Genomic DNA, 16,803 nt, shown 5'->3' with positions numbered 1-16,803 from the left:
AAATGGTTCAAATAGCTCTAAGCACTATGGGACTTAACATCTGAGGTCATCAGTCCCCTAGACCTAGAACTGCTTAAACCTAACTAACCTACCCGAGGCAGGATTGAACCTGCGACCGTAGCAGCCGCGTGGTTCAGGACTGAAGCGCCTATAACCGCTCGACCACAGTGGCCGGCACGAAAAGTACATAGCTTAGTGTGTCTGTGCACCAGGATATAAGTCGCTGGCCGCTTCTTAATCGGTAGAGTTCCAGCAAAGTCCTACCGAAAGTCAGTCGGAGTTTCAGTTCAGTTCCAGCCACAGTTGTAGATCCAGTTCATCATCACGTCGACGACGAGTCTGACGTTGGATCAAATCACAACACTTCCACAGAGCAGTGCGGATGCCGGGAAGAAGACACTAGTGTTCACCGATCTAGACTGGTTTTATGAACGGGACTAACAGAGCCTAGGATGGTTGTTCAAACGTATCCTGAAATTGAGCATTTGTGTTGTTGAATAAATGAGGAAAGAGTATTTGTAATAGTTTCAATAGCTGTACTTCATATGTGTGCGTGCCTGATACTGAAATGTAGAAGCGAAGTTCGAATAACTATACACTTATTGGTTAGACGGATTATCCAGCGGTACGTGAGACGTTACAATAGCCTGAAAGAGAACAGCGAAGTGTTCAGATAGCTAAGCTGGGAAAAAGAACAAAGGAAAACGTGTAAACGCTACATTCGAACCTGACTTCATTTTTATGGATGACAGTGAGCGATCGCATCGAATATCACGTGTGGAAGAGCTCTTGGGACAGAGGATATTCGGCGAATGGACTGACGTACGCATTCCTCCGGCTTAAATCCTATCGAGTACGTGTGGGATGCTTTGGGGAGACGTACTGCACCACGTCCACATAAGCCAACGATCGTCTAGCAGTTGTTAACCGCGCTGATGGGGGAGTGGCGCTGCACCATAAAAATTCCTTACCAGCGGCGTGGCCAGATCGCCAGCACGTTGCAGAGCACGCATTGCTGTCCGTGGTGATCATACCATATAAAACCATATCCCGCCATTTTTAACGTCAACAGACCATCATAAATTGTGGTGACTTTAGTGTAATTATTGTCTTTGAATAAAAGAGTCGTTTCTACTCATCTCATTGTATGTTTTTTTCTAGTTTCATTCTGTACTATGTTATGTTGTGTTATGTTAACTGGGGACCTATAAACGACGGAGAGGCTCCGTCCCCACCGCAGCCACAGTGGTCCGCAACCCCAAGACGACCATCGCAGTCCACTTCATCCCTCCGCCGGACCACACCGAACCAAGGGGTATTGTGCGGTTCGGTCCCTGGTGGAAGAGAACGTCTCACACTAGACGAGTGTAACCCCTATGTTTGAGTTGTAGAGTAACGGTGGTGTACGCGTACGTGGAGAACTTGTTTGCGCAGCAATCGCCGACACAGTGTAGCTGAGGCGGAAAAAGGGGAACCAGCCCGCATTCGCCGAGGCAGATGGAAAACCGCCTAAAAACCATCCACAGACCGGCCGGCCCACCGGACCTCGCTGGGGACCGGTGCTCCTTCCCGCCCGGAAAGCAGTGCGTTAGACCGCACCGTCAACCGTGCCGGCTATTCTGTACCATACTGCAGTAGTTATTTCTATGTATGGTCCAAGTTTCATCGAGTTACTTCGCTTGACAGTGACACATGGGGTGAAAATTACTTTTGTACACAAGTTTTGCGCACCAGTATATACGCAGGCTGCTGAAATTTTGCAGTTGAATTAGGCGTTTCAAGTTGACAGCGTAAGGGTTAACAAGTGAGAAGCGCGAGGCGCTAGGTGTGCCGTGTGAACCAATCCCAGCGTGGTAACCGCTGCCGGTCGTGACGTCAGAGCTCCCACGTTGCCGGCTTTGTTTGGTGTGAAAGTAAACAACGTGCACTGTGTATCGTTTCTGCGATGTGCTTGCGTTGGACTGTGCTTTGCGTCTCTGTGGTTCAGAAAATTATGATACTCTAAAAAACCTCGTTCGCTTAGCGACAATTCTTTGTGTCAAGGCTTGCCGCTAGGCAGCGAGGCACTGAAGTTAGTACAAGAACTGTTGAGTTTTGCGAGCAGGAGAAAGAACACGCACGTATTCATGGACGGCCATCAGTTCTTGTCGATAAAGTAGTGTAACGCACGTCAAAAACCATTGAAATTACTGCAAGAATAGTTGTAAGCAAGGGAGTGTTATTGCAAAAGTTGGGAGATGTAGACGTGAGCTGTAACGATTCTGAGCTGTCTGGATCGGATAATATATTTTTTGGAAAGAACAAAAAGTAGCCTCACTCTGTCACCGACTTAGATTCTTTCAAGACTAGTTCAATTCGCAGGCTTATTTATGCCTACTAAAGCAGGAAAGAGCATCCAAGGTAGCGAAGTTACTAGTGTCGCTAAAAGAAAGTGACCTTTCCAGGGGTGGGAAAACGTCACTAAAAAGTGTGCTGATTTCCGTTACAAAGGGTTAGACGAACGCAAACTCCTGTTAGAAAAGGTGCATATTGCTACGGCTCGGAGTATATTTTTGCACAAAATTTTGGACAAGGACATTCATTCGATTTGTGTTTGTGGTGATGACCGTGAAGACGGTTTTGGCGCTGATTACGACTACAGTCACGATGGGGAGTTGGATGGAATTGCGCCGTTGTCGCCGTAAAATTCTGAGTGAAGAGCAACGAACCTCAGTTATTGCTGTCATAATAAAAGGTAGAGCGAGAAGTTACAATTTCGGTAATAACTTATTTTGTAAACTGTGTACCGCATTGTTTTCAAGATACCGGTCATCATCAAAAGCTTATTGTCTGTATTTCTTTGCTCCTTTATCGAAAGCGTGTGATTCCTCATAATTACGTATGCTTTATTATGCGGTTGTTTATTTTCTGTCATTGTGGTAGCAAGTCAGTAACGAATTCTTATATCCCTGTTATTGCTCAATAGCTTACGTTTACGAGATGGAACAGAAAACCGTGTCGTCTGCTGTGTGTGTAGAGACTGCTGTTGCAACATCGCTATTGCAGAATAGGCAACCTAACGTGACGTAATGCGAACTGTCAAGCACAATGTTTTACCGGCGCTGGTATACAAAACTGGCCATTAAAAGTGCTACACCAGGAAGAAATGCAGATGATAAACGGGTATTCATTGGACAAATATATTATACTAGAACTGACATGTGATTACATTTTCACACAATTTGGGTGTATAGATCATGAGAAATTAGTACACAGAGCAACCACCTCTGGCCGTAATAACGGCCTTGATACGCCTGGGCATTGAGTCAAACAGAGCTTGGATGGCGTGTACAGGTACAGCTGCCCATGCAGCTTCAACACGATACCAAAGTTCATCAAGAGTAGTGACTGTCGTATTGTGACGAGCCAGTTGCTCGGCCACCATTGACCAGATCTTTTCAATTGCTGAGAGATCTGGAGAATGTGCTGGTCAGGGCAGCAGTCGAACATTTTCTGTACCCGGAAAGACCCGCACAGGACCTGCAACATGCGGTCGTGCATTATCCTGCTGAAATGTAGGGTTTCGCAGGGATCGAATGAAGGGTAGAACCACGGGTCGTAACACATCTGAAATGTAACGTCCACTGTTCAAAGTGCCGTCAATGCGAACAAGAGGTGACTGAGACGTGTAACCAATGGGACCCCATACCATCACGCCAGGTGATACGCCAGTATGACGAATACACGCTTCCAATGTGCGTTCACCGCGATGTCGCCAAACACGGACGCGACCATCATGATGCTGTAAACAGAACCTGGATTCATCCGAAAGAATGACGTTTTGCCACTCGTGCACCCAGGGTCGTCGTCGAGTACACCATCGCAGGCGCTCCTGTATGTGATGCAGCGTCAAGGGTAAGCGCAGCCATGGTCTCCGAGCTGATAGTCCATGCTGCTGCAAATGTCGTCGAACTGTTCGTGCAGATGGTTGTTGTCTTGCAAACGTCCCCATCTGTTGACTGAGGGATCGAGAGGTGGCTGCACGATCCGTTACAGCCATGCGGATAAGATGCCTGTCATCTCGACTGCTAGTGATACGAGGCCGTTGGTATCCAGCACGGCGTTCCGTATTACCCTCATGAACCCATCGATTCCATTTTCTGCTAACGGTCATTGGACCTCGACCAACGCGAGCAGCAATGTCGCGATACGACAAACCGCAATCGCAACAGGCTACAATCCGACCTTTATCAAAGTCGGAAACGTGATGGTACGCATTTCTCTTTCTTACACGAGGCATCACAACAACGTTTCACCAGGCAACGCCGGTCAGCTGCTGTCAGTGTATGAGAAATCGGTTGGAAACTTTTCTCATGTCAGCACGTTGTAGGTTTCGCCACCGGGGCCAACCTTGTGTGAATGCTCTGAAAATCTAACCATTTGCATATCACAGCATCTTCTTCTTGTCGGTTAAATTTCGCGTTTGTAGCACGTCGTCTTCGTGGTGTAGCAATTTTAATGGCCAGTAGTGTAGTTACAGGAAGAGCGCGAGATGAGACGTGGGTCCCCTGCGAGTAGGGTGTATGGCGGCGCGCGGCTGCGATGCGGGCAGCGTCCGGCCGATCCAGGCGCCGCGAGACGGCAGCGAATCGATGTTCGCAAGGCTGGTGGCGCTGGCCACCCGGTAGCCCTCTGCCTGCAGTGGCGAGGCTACCTAGTCTCGTAAACATCGTGCGTTGGGCCGCGGGCTACGCATTCCACCTAGGTACAACCCGCTGTCCCTGCGAGTTGTGGTCTGAATCGTTTATCCAATAATACTCTTTGAGTCGAGTGGACCTACACAAAGCGGTAGGTGCCTGGCTGGGGACGAGCGGTTATGTTACATGCGGCGGGGAGCAAGAAGTGAAACAAAAACGAACCGTCCGAGCGTTTCTAGGCGCTTCAGTTAGGAACCGCGCGACGGTTACGGTCGCAGGTTCAAATCCTGCCTCGGTCATGGATGTGTGTGATGTCCTTAGGTTAGTTAGGTTTAAGTACTTGTTAGTTCTAGTGGACTTATGACCTCAGATGTTAGGTCCCATAGTACTCAGAGCCATTTGAACCATTTTCTTCCAGGTTTGAACTCAGATTCTACGGTCCTGCATAGTGCAATTAATAATGGGAAACACACAATCTACATAAAATTGTTTTTACATCAAGCGTCCAAAATGCCCTTCGACAGTAATGACACATTCACCAGCCCACCTTCATATTAAATCGCGGATGCGCTGATGTTTCCGTGAGGTACTGCTTATTTTTTCTAGCCTTTCACAATACGACACTTGTGCTGGGATTCGTTGCGGAAGAGCTTTTAAATGCTCCTAGAAATAAAAAACTTTGGATTTTGGTCCGGACAGCGTGGAGGGTCAGGGAACTGGACCTCCTCTTTCTATCAATCTGTCGCATTATCTGTTATTTAGTGGCCAATGACTTAACCAGACATAACCAAGAGAGCCTTTACAGTTAATATAAGTAAGAGACTTAGGTCGTACGATGGTATGTTTTGTTCCTGCGCGTGATTAATGTAATATGATCAGTTGTGGAAAGTCAGTTCTAATACGAAATAAAATGTTTCGCAAACTGATGGCTACGTAACTTATTTTCCCCTTATACGAGTAAAAGAAAAAGGACGGAGGATTAGGATTTAAGGTCCCGTCGACGTCGAGGTCATTAGACACGGAGCAGACGCTCATATTGATGCAAGGTTAGGGAACGAAATCGGCCGCGCCTTTTCACAGGAACCATCGCGACATTTGCCGCGAACGATTTGAGGAAATCACGAAAAACCTAAATCTGGATGGCTGAACGCGGATTTGGACCGTCTTTCTTTCTCCTAAGTGCGAGTCCAGCGTGCTAGCCATTGCGCCAGCTCGCTTGGTCTACTATTAGTGACGAATGTGTCTTGAAAGTTTGGTCGCACTTTTTTTGTTGCATCCTATATTTCCGATTTTATAAAACCAGTATTCTATTCTTAAGTCTTCAAAGTTTAAGATCATGCCTATAGTGAGTATGTTACAATTATGATAAGAGTAACTGGTATTCTCTGTGTGCTTACGCAACTGTGTGGCCGTAATGACGTAATCGAGAGAAACTAAGAAAATGGCATCGTAACTAGCAGCCAGGTCTCCCCTCGCGCCGTGACTCCGCAGCACGGCTGAAGTCCCGACACGCTCAGCAGATGGTGTCAAGGCCGGATGAGTTGTCTGGCTACGGGATGAGGGCACAGGGATGTGCGGAGGAGCGCGCGGCCAGCGCTACCTGTGGGCAATGTGGCGGGTAGAAGCGGAGTAGCACGGAGGACCGGCCGGCAGGGAATGCGCCCTATATGCGGGACTCCCCACGGAAACCCACTTGTCTGGCAGTGTCTAACAACAACCCTGTAATGCTGTTTACGCACTCTGTTGGAGTCATACTAGTATTTGGTTCAAATGGTTCTTAGCACTTTAGGACTTAACTTCTGAGGTCATCAGTCCCCTAGAACTTAGAACTACTTAAACCTAAGGACATCACACACATCCATGTCCGAGGCAGAATTCGAACCTGCGACCGTAGCGGTCGCGCGGTTCCAAACTGGAGCGCCTAGAACCGCTACTAGTATTTGGTTCAAGCTTGTGGTAGTTTTACTTTCTGGTTGCACGCTGAACTGCTGTCTACTTACTCGCTGGAAATAGCATAGGGGCTAGTGAAAAGGCAGAGTCATGTAACCAACATAGGCTGGTGTCGTTACAGCTTGTGTTTTGAGGAAACTCTCTGCCTGATTAATTTTTCCACTACCAAAAATTTGCTTAGAAACTTTTCAAATTTTGTAGGGTAAAGGGCAAGAGGACCTTGTTTCTGATTGTGTCTTTATCTCTTTTAGTTTATTCTTATGACTTCCTTGCCTGACAACAATGTGTAAAGTTAGTTGACACGTGTGTGTAATAGTGTAATTTAATTATTTATTGTGAAGGCTAAAACGATAATAATGGAATGTAGTCGAATTAAATCGGGTGATGCTGCAGGGATTAGATTAGGAAATGAGGCGCTTAAAGTAGTAAGGAGTTTTGCTATTTAGGGAGCAAAATAACTGATGATGGTCGAGGTAGAGAAGGTATAAAATGTAGATTGGGAATGGCAAGGAAAGTGTTTCTGAAAAAGAATATAGATTTAAGTGTCAGGAAGCCGTTTCTGAAAGTATTTGTATGGAGTGTAGCCATGTATGGAAGTGAAACATGGACGATGAATAGTTTGGACAAGAAGAGAATAGAAGCTTTCGAGATGTGGTGCTACAGAAGAATGGTGAAGATTAGATGGGTAGAGCACATAACTAATGAGGAGGTATTGAATAGAACTGGAGAGAAGAGAAATTTGTGAAACAACTTGACTAGAAGAAGGGATCGGTTGGTGGGGCATATTCTGAGGATTCAAGGGATCACCAATTTAGTATTGGAGGGCAGCGTGGAGGGTAAAAATCGTAGAGGGAGACCAAGAGATGAATACACTAAAAAGATTCAGAAGGATGTACGTTGCAGTAGATACTGGGAGATGAAGAAGCTTGCACAGGATAGAGTCAAACCAGTCTCTGGACTGAAGATCACAACAACAACATGTTATGGATTTTCAGACGTGATTTCAGTGCTTCGAGCTAGAACTCAGTTATGCCATAGGTTCTTGTAATGTATGTTTCAAAGGTGAGCTGAATTATTGGTACTGGGTTTGACTCACTGAAGATTTCACACTATTTACTTGGGAGTTGTTGGAAGGGTTCCTATTAAAGATTTTATAATTATTGCGTTCATTTTAATTGGAACTGCCGGCCGGTGCGCCCGAGCGGTTCTAGGCGCTTCAGTCTGGAACCGCGCGACCGCTACGGTCGCAGGTTCGAATCCTGCCTCGGTCATGGATGTGTGTTGTGTCCTTAGGTTAGTCAGGTTTAAGTAGTTCTAAGTCTAGGTGGCTGATGACCTCAGATGTTAAGTCCCACAGTGCTCAGAACCATTTTTTCAATTGGAACTGTTGAGTGCGTCACGTCACCGTTACCTCGTCAGCGGGCTGTCGTAGTGGTAGTCGAGCGAGGAGTGAGCCATACGCGAGATATCGGCAATTCTGATGGCGGTGAGAACGCAAGTGCCCAAAACACGGGGCACCCCATGTGGGGGTCGTGCAGCACACGGGCACACAAACCGACACCACCATATCAGGGCTGTGCTGTGGGGACCGCCGCAAGCAGAGTCAGCTGTTGTGGGTAACAGCGTGCTGGCGGCAAGGGTCGCCGTCGCCTGTGGCAGGCTCTAACTCCCACTTCATCTGTGAACCACGGCAACCGCCAGTGTGCAACGACGCCACCCAAAAACCCTCTCCTCACTATGGGGTACCGAAGTCACCATCTCACTGCACGTCGAAGGGCACTAGGATCAACAATGGCACACGAACACCAGCTCTAGACGCTCGAGTCACCGAAACGGTCACCCGTGGTAGTGGAACGCAGTAAGCGTTGGCACAAGCCGACTCCAAGGTGCGGGAGCGTCGAAACCACGCAAGGTGATGCGCCTGCACTTGTGGGCTTGTGCGTTCCGATGGCGCCCAGAGAGCTGCTCGCTTTATTTATTGCTCTGAATCTCGGCACAGGGGAAGGAGCGATTCGAGGTCGAAAAACGGTTGCAGGCTACTAGGGCACGACTGATAGTGGGTTAGCAATGCGAGCGGTCTCGTTTCTGTTGTGTCGGTACAGTACTAAGTTACATTGCTGTCCGTAGTACCCGGTACGCGCTTTCTTTTCTCAATGTAGCGAGCAGAAGCTGCACATTGCACGCAGCACCTGGTTGCTTGCGAAACGGCCCGTGCGGGGCAAGGCGGATTTTCCTCAGCGGGCTGCTATTTATACGGCGGCCGGGGGCCAGCTGCCAGCCGCCAGCACCGGGTTCACCTTTCGCGCGCGCATCAGCCGCCCTAGCTGCCTCTCTAATTCAGACACATCTTGTACAGCAGACAACACGGGCGTTTACGCAGCTGCCGCCTCAGGCCTGACGAATCGCACTGCTTCCCCGCCAAAATATCTGGCAGAGCTTTGCTGTATTTTGTATGACACCATCTCCGAGCACCCACTATTTCGGGTCTGCTGTGTTTCCCTGCTACGCAGTTTTATTGGAACGCTATATATACAGCTGCTCCGCTACGATGCTGATAGAGACCGTCACATCGCCGAACTACAGAATGTCTTACCCGAAGCTCGAATGAGGATCAAGTACACAAGGCACGTTCCAAATCGCTACCAATCGGGCTGAAGCTGCAGTCCTGACCTGCTAGACTAGCTGCTCCATGTGTTACACCATGTTTTCCAGTGTAAGCCACGTTCACAACGGCTTTACGTACGAACACTGCACTACATTTAGATAAACCTAAAGTGGCCATTAATAAAACCTAAGAAAGATGTGAGGCCTTGTATTGTATTATATGGAACTGGGTACCTAGAAACGGCGGAGAGGCGTCGTCCCCGCCGTAGCTCTCAGTGGTTCACAACCCCACAACTGGCTACAGCAGTTCACGCACCCCACCGCCGCCCAACACCGAACCCAGGGTCCACGGTTATTGTGCGGTTCGGCCCACAGTGGACCCCCCCCCCCCCCTTCCTCCAACCCCCAGGGAACTTCTCACACCGCCGGCCGCGGTGGCCGTGCGGTTCTAGGCGCTCCAGTCCGGAGCCGCGCTGCTGCTACGGTCGCAGGTTCGAATCCTGCCTCGGGCATGGATGTGTGTGATGTCCTTCGGTTAGTTAGGTTTAAGTAGTTCTAAGTTCTAGGGGACTGATGACCACAGCAGCTGTGTCCCATAGTGCTCAGAGCCATTTGAACCATTTGAACTTCTCACACCAGACGGGCGGATTCGTGCCGGGGACTAGCACGCCTTCCCGCCCGGAAAGCAGTGCGTTAGACCGCACGGATAACCGGGCGGGCCATGTGAGCTCTTTCTGTCGTCACCTTATTTGGCGCTACACTGTATGTGAATGCGGGTTTGATGTCTTGTCGACGGTGAGGTCATTAGAGACAAATCACGATCTCGGGTTGCATAGTGATGGGGAACGGAAGGAAATTGGTCATGCCCCTTCAAAGGAAGCATTCTGGCATGTGTCTTAAGCGATTTAAGGAAACTACGGGAAAATATAAGCCTAGATTAAAACGCCGTCCTCCCAAATACGTGTCCCGTGTATTACTACTGCGCCACCTTCCACAGTTTAATGCATGGACCTACAACTGTTTGGCATATGCAAAGCGCCAGTGAACTAAACGAGCAGACAGCCACTACTGGGTATGTGACGTGACGAATGGTAGACCGCAATATGGCGTCATCACGCGCGGATTGTCGTGCTTTGTGGTCAGCGGTTAAGCGCGTGTCTCGAAAAGGAAAGGTCAAGGGGTCGTATCCGGTTCCGACGACAGATTTGTCCGTCTGCATTTAAGCCGGTCTTCACACTCAGAGATGTAAGACTCGCTAGAGACAGTGATTCGCATGTCACGCTAAACTGAGGATCCCATTTCCCCAATTTGATAAGTGGAGTAGATAACGGACACGCACTTCGCCGAAGTGGCGACACGAGATAATAATAATAATCATTACGTTTAAATGCGGATGAACTGCAGTTCCCCTAGTAATGCATTCTCGTACAGAGAGCATGTTGTTCCTGAAAATCACCTTAATCTCCTCACGCCGTAGCTTCCTTGTTTCAGTAACTACACTAAACCAAGAGAATGCAAATTCACCCCAGTCGTCCGTTCCGCTCGCACGCTTCCCTTTCACGGCGACCGATCTGCTCCTTGCGTAAGACACTTTCAGGATTTTGCATCAGTTGGCTCCGACAGCCCCGAATAATTTATTTTTATGTTACTGTTTCATCCTAGTGAATCGGTGTGAATCTGTGTGATCCACGGGATAGAACGGTAGAGTAATACAAATAGCGGAGGAACAATAAGTTAATGAAACAATTCTGCTGTGGATCAAGCAAAAAAGTGCAAAACTGACGAAGTGTGGTGCACAACGAGTCGCACAGGTGTTGAAGCTTTTCCTAACAAAGCTGGTTGTAACAAACATAGGTCTCGAACTGAAAAAGGTGTTTCTGTGACAAGACGTTGGGTGCAATGCGTCATTGCTTCTTCGAAAAACGGAAATGTAGTGTAGCATAAGGATTTAGGAAATTATGTGAATAGATTTAGAAATGACGTTTTCTGTCTGAACTGTCGTTAAACTTGTTTATCTACGACTGCGATTTTGCTTTTTCTGCCATTCTCAACTACCAGCTCACTGTGAAGTGTACCAACGCATATTCATTCACATCGTTAGTTCGTTACACGTCATATGCGTAAGACAACAGAACTAGTTATTATTAAAAACCTTATCGAATTCGTGTCATAAATGAACTGTTATTTGTTACTGTGTGTACATCATGTGTAACATTTATCAACTGCAGTTCTGAAAGTATTTGTGCCACGGCACTGTGGCATGGGGACTACAGTGTTTCTCTGTACTGAGAGATATAAGATGTACCTTCAAAGAAACTATTAATGACGCCAACTTTTTTTTTTCGAGCTGATAAGTGAAACTTCATGGTAGTAACTGTAAAGACGATGTACATGAGGAGGAGAAAAAATGAAAATTAATTTTTCCGTCGACGAAGGGATAGTTAATGTCAGAGCGATTGGAAAAGCGTAGGGAACGAAATCTGGATAGCCGCACGGGAATCCAAACGTTAGTCGCACAGAATGCGTGTGCCGTGCACGGCGGTACGTGAGTAGGGAAATAAAGACAATTATACACGTGCTCTCTTGTGTTTCTGTCGCTATCAACGACACTGTTATGCCAGAAAGTGCCGAGGTCTTACTGATAGACGGTTTCGTCTCTAATATCAGTAAGTTTTATGAATAAAAAGTACATTCAAAGGATTTAATGATGGTTTTCTGTTATCGGAATACAGAAACGGTGCAGATACGTGTTTGAGAAGAGCTGCAATTGGAAAAAGGCTCAGAATAATGGAAAAAAATTACGTCTGGTCGGTACTTCTTACGAGGAATCCCTGTAAATATATTCTTCTGTCTGTCGGTTTGTCAGGCAATAAAAGTTTCATTTTCCAGTTTCAAACTTTGCATTCAATTTCACTGGGCACAGGCACAGTTATCTGGCGCTGATCCAGAGCCGCGATAACAAATGGAGAGCTACCGATCAACAGGTAGCGAATTCCGGTCACGAAAGTCTGGCGGGGCGGCCACAGGGTAGGGGGAGTTGCAGTGCACCCTTCAACGCAAGCCGACACTGATTAAGCTATGACTACACAGGCGCGACACGTAAAGTGGTGTTGTGGGGATGTAAACGTCGAGTACAAATTCTAGTAGTCGGCAGTGCAGATATCCGTTACGACACTACAATTCTGTGTACCTAAATTGGTAAAGGGTGCACGTGTGCGACTATAAATTCAACGTCCCGGGATTTCTTGGTTCAGTTTACCACTTTAGGTCCCCTTGTAATCGGCTGGGCAAATTCGAAGCTAAGAGAAGAGTAAGGGCGCAGGACCGTACCTAATAAAGCAGTCCAATGTTCAAATCAATCTTCGGGCTGATGATAGCGTTACCTTAGTGCAGGTTTCTTCGTCTCCACCTTTTGAGCTACCTTCCTGCCCACGTACACGTTCCTTTTCGCGCACAATACAAGTCCGCGGAGTTGATGCTGCCACAGAAACTGAAACCTTCACTCACACACGTGCTTTCAAGCAGAACGCATAGGGAAGACAATCTGCATCTTTCCATTTCACAAATTCCGCACCCTGCAGACGGAGTGATTAGAAGAAAAAGAAGACAGAATATGCCAACTTAAATCAATAGTCATACGCAAGAAATATGAAAATATTTTTTATTGACATTTCAGTGTTTCAACTGAGCAGTGCGAAAAGAAGCCGTGTCAATTTTTGCCACCAGATACGTAGATTGTCACGACAGGAGCAAACGTGATAGAGCGGTGAATTACTCATTGGCGCGGCGTATATGCACCGGCTGCGGGGAAAGCAGGAACTGCGGATTTCCGTACAGTACTCGTAGCCATGCTAGATTTTCTCTGTGTGCAGCACTGATGTGCGCACCGTGGTGCGGCTTAAACACACAAGAGTTGTCTCGTTTTTCACTTTAGAGCGCATTATGCTGCACGCCAGGACGGAAGTCTTGGCGGCTACTTACCCAATCATTTTCGAAGGATCTACAATTTAACTTGAAATATTAACGGTGGAACGATTTGGCAATTCACACCAACGCGATGTATCAAAGCATGCAAGAGTGATACTAAAGAGAAATATTTGTACCCGTCTTGCGTCAGATTTCGAACTTCTAATTTCAAAGATAACTAACTTTCTTGCAGATTCACTCCTGCATGAGGTGTAGCAGAAAAAGGTTATGACTACGGTTGTTGGCGGAGGCATGAAGTAACCATGAACTGGAACTGAAAAGTTGTTTTGTCGACAAACTAGTGCAAAATGACGAGAACTGATTTTAAGTTATCCCATGTTATTTATATCTATTGTTGTTAATCAATTTCACGAGGATTCAATGTCGTCAACTTGGAAGGACAGTGAAGTAAATATCTGCGTGTCTGTTGAGGGTAAGTTGCAAGATCACTACGGCGGCGTCTGGAATAGACAGGAGGGGAAAGCTTTGTAGAAAGAGTAGTTTCGGTTCTGTCCTTTATCCTCGCTTCCTGCTGTTTGAATTACAACCTTTAGAACAGCGACGCTTCTACAATGACGAACGGACAAGGCGCTTAAGTCTCAAAAATCGTTAACTCACTGGGTAGCGCAAAGATATTATTTGTTAGCGAAATACAAATCGAATTAAGAGGAGCATGTACGCATATCTCGATAGAAAACGAAGCAGTCTCACTTTTTGAATATAAATTCGCGCACTCCCATCGTAATCTGGTCTGTTATACGCACTTATTCCGTTTTGTTGACTTATGATAAGAATTCAGCCTTGCATTGACATCTGGTACGTAAGACAGGTACGTAAAGGGTATTTATGACTGCAGTGAATATTTTTTGAGGTGCTGAACGCTACATGGCATGGTGGCCTCTAATAATGTAAAGCTCATGGTGGGAAGAAACAGAATGACGCTACAGGTTCAGTCGTGGACATTTCTAACATTAATCATAGCACTTTCTCTGACTTCACATGAACAGTTTCTTGTATAACTTTTGGTTTAGAAAACAAATCAGTCTCGTCGAAACTAGAGTATTTCTCTTTGACTATGTAGTCAGTTAAATGTGGAAGGTAAAAGTTCAGACATTGGTTACAGCATTCGACCAAGGCAACAAAATATTGGCATGTTCCGTGCAGGAAGTCCCTTCCACGTCGGATTCCTCCTGTAACGCAACGAGCAAGAGCCAATCGCTATTAATAGGATGTGATTGTTTATTGTCCTGTAATCGACGCGTTTACGAGGTGAGTTACTGCTCAGGGGCGATTCAGTTTCCAATTTCCGTTCTTGTACAATGAGCAAACAGCTCGCATTTTTCCAGACCACTGACGTGTGATTTAAACTCACCGTGCGTGCCACATAAGCATCAAATAGAGCGTCATTCTGTCGTTGCCGACAGCTGTATTCCGTGTAAATAACAGATGTTATTCAAATGGAAACTTGGAAGTTCACTTTAGCTCTTCAGTGGAGCAAAAGAGAACATTAAATAGTTCTGTCTTCAGCCGATCAGATTCACCTTAAAATTTATAACTTGGGAAGTGTCAACTGAAAGACATATTGCATAGATGACTGAAAAATATATGAGTAATTGCTGTCCATTTACAGGTTCATAATTAACGACTCATTTCCGTTCTAGAATTCCACTTCGGTATAAAAGTGCTTGTTACGGAGAAACAGTTGTAATATGTTATGTGAAAAAGGTTTTGTTGTCTGTCACGACATGTTACTTCCTATTTCGATGAGCAGATTATGAAGCAGTTTGTAGCTGCGTGTCTCACTCCTTTTTGTGTCAAAGGTAGCTTCGCTAGACGTCAGTGCTGATCATTTTTCCTTCTAGTATCGTGTTGGTGAATATTTTTGCTATTCAAACTGCAGTGGACTGTTGACAACAAATTCCATAAGTGAATATCCGTACTATGAAGCTATCTTAATTGTCCCAATTGCTTAAAGAGATGCTCACAAGCTGTATGTATAATTGTAGTTACTTTCTTTTGTGCAATGAAGTTTTTTGTCGCAGTGATGAGTTATAACAGAATAATGTATCTTAGAAAATCAGAGAGTGAAAATGTGCAAAATATATGAACTCAATGATTTTCATGTTACTAAAAGTTGGTGATTCTAAGGTAGAGTGTGGTTTTTTACTGGTTAGTTTTCCATCAATATACGCAGATGAAGACGTAGATCCTTCTGCATTGTCAAACTTTTTTGATGGTACACTACGTTAATTAGAGGTAAGTTGTTTTTAATGGTACAACAGTGGATAAGCTGCATATTTCCATCCGTGCAAAACCAGTTATAACGTTAACAAAAACATTTAGTATACTTCCCGTTGCCGCTTCGGCCTATTTTACTACAATAGTTGTATCATCCGCAGCAGATTAAAATAAAATGATTGATCATTAACATAGGCAAAAACAGTAATGCGCCTATGTTCGAATCGGGCGCATGCCCCTTGTGAACTCTGCCTAGCCAGACAATGAGTCGTATCCGTTTGTACTTAGATGACCACTGTGCGCTCCGTTTCTTAGGGAGAAACTAAAGCAAGCTGCTTCAAAAAAAATGAAACTGCTCTAATAAAAAATTATGCTGTCGCGATGAAACGCCGTCGATAAGTCGCAAAAGCCCTGTATTGGGCAAATTTTATCAATTAAAAGCTTTAGAAAATGGTTCAAATGGTTCTGAGCACTATGGGACTTAACATCTGAGGTCATCAGTCCCCCAGAACTTAGAACTACTTAAAGCTAACTAACCTAAGGACATCACACACATCCATGCCCGAGGCAGGATTCGAACCTGCAATCGTAGCGGTCGCGCGGTTTCAGACTGAAGGGCCTAGAACCGCTCGGTCACACCGGCCGGCCAATTAAAAGTTTTATTGCGTGCTTAGGCAAAGTATAAATGTCTGTAGCCACAGAGCAGACCTCTTGAAATTCAAAATGAGGCCATTTATCCTATTACGCAGGTGGATGACTATCATCTTCTCAAATACTTTAGAAAATTACGTAAGGAGGGGGACTGGACAGTAGTTATTAACATCCGTGAGGTTAGCTTTCTTACAGAAAAGTGAAACAATTGCATCTTTTGGCTGGTCCCGGAGGAGGTTCGAGTCCTCCCTCGGGCATGGGTGTGTGTGTTTGTCCTTAGGATAATTTAGACTAAGTAGTGTGTAGGCTTAGGGACTGATGACCTTAGCAGTTAAGTCCCATAAGATTTCACACACATAATTGCATTTATAGTCTGCATGGGAAAATACGCTGAAAAAAAACGCATCTAAGCACAAAACCGTTTCGGCAGTGAGAAAAATTAGGTGCCTGCGCTATGAATTCACTGTCACTCATCACTAAACTGCTGCTGAGATATTTTAACATGATTTTTTTAAAGCTAGAGGCAATTGCATCCGAAGAGGGTACTTCGAAGTCTTCCGGTTTGACGTTCTATGAACGGTGTGATGGCTGAGGGGCGAGGGAAGCGTGGAAACTGTTTGCGATATTGAAATTTTGGTGTTTTTATTGTTTGACGGAGGTGTTATCTGGGGTCTGTTAAATTCTGGAACTTGTGCTTTTATTGCACGAATCATGTGCG

At 45.9% G+C, this 16,803-nt stretch overlaps 1 protein-coding gene across 1 annotated transcript in view; it reads right to left on the bottom strand.

Moving 5' to 3' along the window:
* LOC124776932 (ryanodine receptor) overlaps positions 1-16,803 on the bottom strand; it is a 694,095-nt gene that overhangs the window by 580,662 nt on the left and 96,630 nt on the right. The window lies entirely within an intron of this gene.

This window comes from Schistocerca piceifrons, chromosome 2 (genome assembly GCF_021461385.2).
Source record: "Schistocerca piceifrons isolate TAMUIC-IGC-003096 chromosome 2, iqSchPice1.1, whole genome shotgun sequence".
In the NCBI taxonomy this organism is placed as follows: domain Eukaryota; kingdom Metazoa; phylum Arthropoda; class Insecta; order Orthoptera; family Acrididae; genus Schistocerca; species Schistocerca piceifrons.
This window is presented reverse-complemented; position numbering and strand designations above follow the sequence as displayed.